The sequence below is a fragment of the Zonotrichia albicollis genome, chromosome 2, assembly GCF_047830755.1.
Source record: "Zonotrichia albicollis isolate bZonAlb1 chromosome 2, bZonAlb1.hap1, whole genome shotgun sequence".
Classification (NCBI taxonomy): domain Eukaryota; kingdom Metazoa; phylum Chordata; class Aves; order Passeriformes; family Passerellidae; genus Zonotrichia; species Zonotrichia albicollis.
Genome location: NC_133820.1, coordinates 63693026 through 63699055, shown reverse-complemented (window position 1 = coordinate 63699055; position 6030 = coordinate 63693026).

The following is a 6030-nucleotide window of genomic DNA, read 5'->3' as shown; positions in this document are numbered from 1 at the left end:
ATAATTCCTTTTGCTTAAAACTCCCTTTAAATTGCATTTCAAGGTTCTTGGGAAGAAGGTGGATGTCTCTGTGTGTATTAGCTCAGCTTCATGTGTGAATTTTGTGTTCCACACGCAGGTACTGCTGCTAATAAAAGATCTCTCTTGACAGGACAGCATTAACTTCCCCTGCAAAAGTTTAAAGCAAAGATAGTAAAAGATGCAAAATTAAAAGACTATGAATATCTTGAATTTTTAATTTCCCCATACTTTCTCTGGGCTTATGACAAGATGTATGAATTTACACAAAACTTTATTTAGAATTAGATGGTGAGAACTGGGAAACTTTATGAAAATACACCCATTTGCAATTTTATCCTAAAGATAATGAGATAAACTTCATTTTTTTTCTCCCCTTGAGCTTGGCTTTTCAATAATACTGCCAACATATATTGTAGCATGTACAGCATTATCTGTACAAACCCACCACAAAGTAAGAATGTAAGAAAAATAAGATATGCTACATTTAAGACAAAATAATTTTGTTTCTTTATGCTTTTTACAGTGGTTTTGGAAAAAAAAGTGTGCATAGCTTCTTAGTAAGGAACATGCATGAGTTTTTCAGCATACAGAAATCAGGCTTTGTAGCAAGATCCTTATTAACTGAGAATGCCTGGCATTCCACTGAATTGCCAAAGCAACCCAGCCCTGCTACCTGGAGCAGGGCTACCAGTGAGGCCAATTCCTCCACTCTCACCCTGATAAACACACAGAGTTTGAATCTGCTGCCTGGTAGTTTAGATCAAGATTATAGAGTTATGCTTTCTTCCTTTCTGGCTCAACCAAAAAAGTCCAGCAAAAAACCAAGAAGATATACTATGATAAAACAAGTGTTTCGAGAGGATTGCATTTATTTTATTCTGTAACAAAGGAATTTTTTTTTTCACTGAGAACTTTAGACCATCCAAAAGTGTGGGGAAAAACAGCTTAGGTTCATAAAATTGTTAGTGCTGGTGGTGACAATGCTGAAGTAATAAGCAGGAGAAGGAACTTCAGTTTAATGATGTGGGCCACCAAGGGCTCTATGCTCATTTTGATTTTTGTATGTTAAACATCTCTTTCTGAAAAAGCTATATTTAGCAAAAGTTGAGATTTTTATGCCCAGAGTGCTATCTAGACCAGGAATGATCACCCTTTAATTCTTGATCTGCACTGTCTCAATGGCCTGGAATAGACCTCAGGCCCCCATGGGGCTGAGAGTGCTACTGAGATTATTTGAATTCTCCATGGTGGGAAAAAGCAAACCACCATGTCCTGCTAAAACTGCCATTGCTAACTTTCCCAGTGTAATCTTACCCTGCAAAATGAAGTGCTAGAATGCTGGGAGAGCTGTTGCCTACAAATTGGTCCCAAAGCTTACATGAGATTCTGATATGCAGCTCGCAGGGTCAGGATCTTTTGGCTACCCATGTTCTTGAACAATTTGTTACTGCTTTTTTTCCCCCTAGGAGATAGATGTTTTGGATAGACGTGTAGGAATTATTGCAGACTATTTTTCTCCTGCAAATCTTTCACTCCTGCTGGATTGCCAGGAGGATGAAGCAAAACGCCTTGCCCTCATGTTGGCTCAATACACCTCCTTAATCCACAGCCTCACACATAGGGCATTCTCTCAGACCACCTTTTGCTGATTTGAAGGAAGTTAAAGGATACCATCTTTCCCTCTTGTGCTTTTATCACTGTTGGAACAAAGAGGTTTATTCTTGTTATCTCCCTCTGGTGAGCAAAAAAAGATAAACAATGGGACCCCAAAACTCAAAGAAAAGCTGAGAAATGTAACTAAAAAGAAAAACAAAGAGCTGGCTGCTGCAAGGCACTGCAGGAAGGCAAAGCTAGTGGGGTGCCCCATGCACAGCCCCCCCTCTGGGCCTAATGGATGAAGCTAATGTGAGAAGAAAGTAGCAAAAAAATGATAAGGATGCTTATCTCCAGTGGTCTTTGTTCTTTGTTTTAGGCACCTTCTCTGCTAGAAATTTAAAATTTTTAAAAAATGATTTTTAAAAAATAATTTTTAAAAAATGTCTATAGCTTTCTTTGTTATTGCTAAAAAGTGATAGATTTGCTCAGTCTATTTAAAATAAATTGTTACTGCACCTGAAGCTCTGTGTAGATTTTATCCCCACTGCTGTAAGAATGAAAATACCTGCTCTTCTAACCTGCAGTGTGTTTTACTAATAGACTGCAACACCTTTGTAATCCAAGACCAGAGTACAGCAGTGACAGCCACACGTTTCTTCAGTTCCACAGCAAGGTGCAGCACTGTTGATGTTAGCTGCTGAGAGTGCTTCCAGCTGATGTGCAATCCTGCTAATTAGGACTAGTGTACACATCAACTAGTCTGTGACTTGTAGACACTCATACCAAAACCAAATACACAGGAGGCCTCTCTCTTCCTCTGGTAGCAGCTTCTCTAAGAAGTTTTTCATTAATGGCTCTTTAAAAGCTGCCTTCTCTATGTGCCTATTGACATTTGTGTATTGATCAACATAGAATATTTATATGCAGCTTCCAGCTGATACTAGTCTCAGAAGGAAAGAGTCAACGAGTGATGCATATTGTTTACTTGCTGCCTCCAAGTCATAAACCGTATGTTTTTCCAGCTTCAGCAGAAAACAGCGAAGTGATAGGATTTGTTTCATTTATGAGAACATGGGACACTATTTCTTAGTATAAATTTAAATTATTAACACTTGAGTTGTTTGTAAAGGTGGTGCACACCAGGAGTACTAAGATATTACTAATGATTTTTTGGCTTAGAATTTGCTTGAAGGACATACAAACAAATTCAAGGTGATGGCTAAGTGTAATTTAAGCTGTAATGCAGTCTCCTAATGAGAGTTTATGTCTACTCTGTGCAATGATGACTGCTGAAACAGATAATACTGACACATGTAGAAAACGAAAGCAATAGAAAAGATGGTATCATCACATTATTCATTATTTTTATGCCTTTTTCCAAAGGAAGCAAGCTAGGGGAAAAATGTGAAGATAAGCAGGGTTTCAAAATCATTTTGGCAATACTTATTTAGGACACTTCATTCAAAAAGTTTTGCACCCAGAGATTTTAATTAACTGTGTATACCAGACAAAGGAATCACCGAAATTCAGCCCTTTTTCAGGAAGAGCTCAAGTGATTTTACAGATAAAGGATGAGCTGTGAAAATCAGCTTCTCCAGCTGATACAGAGGACAAGCTGCTTGCCTCAAAGGTGCAGGGTCTGTGTAGGCAGCTCCCCCCCCAGGCCAGTGGGATGTATCATGGGGAGAGGCTGGGAAATACAATACATTTCTAGCTCTTTAGGTCTTGGCAGGAGTGAAGCAAGATGCAGTTAATGAGTTTTCAAGGAACTGCTGTTGCAGGAGCTCCCATAGCACATGCCTGCCCCAGATCTCACACACATCCACTTGTGCCCTTACACACCAAGCTGAGCTGGACTGGACCCTACCTTTCCCTGTCCCTGTCCTGTCCTTGGCTGCCTGTCTGGTGCTCCCCCATTACCCCTCCATGCCACCCAGCACTCACAGCTGCCACCACTGCCTGACACCCCAGCTACTCCCAGCGCAGTGGGAGTACACAGTGGGAGCACCCCACATCGCCTGACCCTCATTCCTGCAGATTTGCAACTGTTACAGCAGACACACCTTCCTGCAGTTTTCCAGATTATTGATCCTGACTGTCACTTGTGCAAGAAATGCAGCTGCTTTGACAGAGATCAGTGCTGGAGTGCCTGCCTGAACCTCCCCACCACTCCTGGGCTTTCTCAGGAGCCAGTGTGACAACACAGCTTGGTGGCCCTGCATACCTTCTTTCTGTCTGGACACTTAAAAACACTTCGGTTTTCAAGTGATTCACAGAAGACCTGTGTATAGTACCTGTCTCACAGGGAGACACTTTCTGGGCTCGGCCTTGGACAGATGTCCTTTTCTGCTTCAGAGCTCCCAGCCCTCACCAACTGCAGCCACCACTGCTGCTCCTCAGAAGGGGGCTACTGCACAAAGTGGATAATTTGCTCTGGCTAGCGCTTCCAGCACTAAGCCCTGCACTGTGCTTTGTACTCCAAGAACACACATGGCAACAGCCTTTACAGCAGTAAGTGCCTGTAAGAGTGGTAAAGTAGTGGGATTAGCTGCTGATTCTAAGGACTGTATTAAATGATTTAACAAACAAATATTCTATTAATAAAATTTTATGTCATTTACTCTATATTTTCAAAGTAGAATGTGTCCACAAAGTAAACTGATCAATCATGGGGTCAGACTTAAACAGTGTATTATTATACGATGATTAGCTAGGTTTTTCTGCAGTTAATGACAGAATTTGTTCAAGAAATTTCTGAATCAACTTTTGATTTAACTACACCATGTGGCTGCCTGAGGTGCTTTAGATTGAACCAGGTTGACAATGAATATTTGTTGGTCCATTGCTCTTAATTATATAAACCTTCCCATTACCTCATCAAGTTTTTCTGCTTTACAGTCAGAAGGAGTATGTAAGCATTAGGCTGGAGTGGGCTCTTCTCCCCTCCAGAGCCCTTACATGTGCACAGGTAGTGCAATGTCCTGATTGACACTGAACTCTTAGCAAAATTTCAGTTTTCCATACCTGTATGGTATTACTTCAGTCATACACTGTCTTTTGTTTCTTCCTTGCATATGATATCAGCCTGCTAGCAGGTTCATGTTGACTTCTCTTGGTCCATCAGTCTCTTTAAAAATTTGGTTCAAGACTTTATGGTAGTGTCAGAGTCTTACTCTATATTTGAGTGCATTTAATGTAGACTAACAACTGGGACCATACAATGATCTTAACATCAGGTACCAATAAACAGGGTAGTGTAGTCAGTCTGGCTAACAAGTGAATAGAATTATTTCCAGTAAGGTTACAAGAGTCAAGTATGTTTTTAGGAGAGAGCAGTCCATGCATGTAATTAGGGAAATGTGGTTTCTACCATACTTGTTGCTTTACATAAGGTTTCTTTTTGTTATATACTCATGTTTAATCTCTGAGATCTTTTTGTCTATAATCTTTTCCAGAAGGGAAAATTAACTACAGGGCAATAGTTGATTTGTAGAAAATGCTGCTTTTACTGTAACTACAAAAGCTGAGACAGAATACAAGAAAATGAGAGTGCTATGTTTCAGAGGGGCTAAAAGTTGTCTTTAAGTATTTCAAACTAGAGAAAGAACCAGAAGTTGTCTCACCTCTAATGTGTGTAGTCCTGTTAATTCAGTTTAATAAGGATGAACTCAGATTTATGTTGCAACTGGCTCCTTAATTTAATTCCAAAAGTATTTTTAATGTACTGACGTTTTCATGCCTACCAGACAAAAAAGTATACAGGAAGGTTTTTTAAATTTTAATAAAGGCTTCAAAAAGCCAAAGAAATAGAATAAACAACTTAGCTACCCATCCTTAAATCAGGAGAACAATGTTCTGCTCTTGAGTATCTATTTTTTTTTACTCAGGCAGCTCTTGAATCTACTTACAAAATACATGCAGTTGACAAGAACAGTGGAACAAGTTCCACTTGAGTAAATATGTATTGAATTTAAAGCACTTTACAAGTACAAACAAGTCATAGAGAATGAGTATCTTCAAAACCACATTTTCTTTAACTTAGAACAAAGTAAGCATTTGAACAGTCCAAGAGGAACATGGCATATTGTGAGGAAAGCTAATTTACCTTTCACTGTGAGGTGCTGTACAGGTACTGTGCAGAAGTGTTCTTTTCCCAGATGATGCAAGCCACCTTGTCCAAATGCAGGTGCCTCCCTGTGCACAGAGCTGTGCCTTTCTCACAGCCCCTTAGTTTTGCAGAGAGATCCATGTCCTATTGCTTCTTGTTAGCTTACGCAAACAAAAGCATTGAACTAACTACTGCACACCATAGAAACAGCCTAGAGGGTATATTTTAAATCCTTCAGGTACTGGTGGTGCTGCATTTTCTCTGGCAGCAGGGCTATTTCAGCAAGTTTCTCAGCTCTGTGAGGC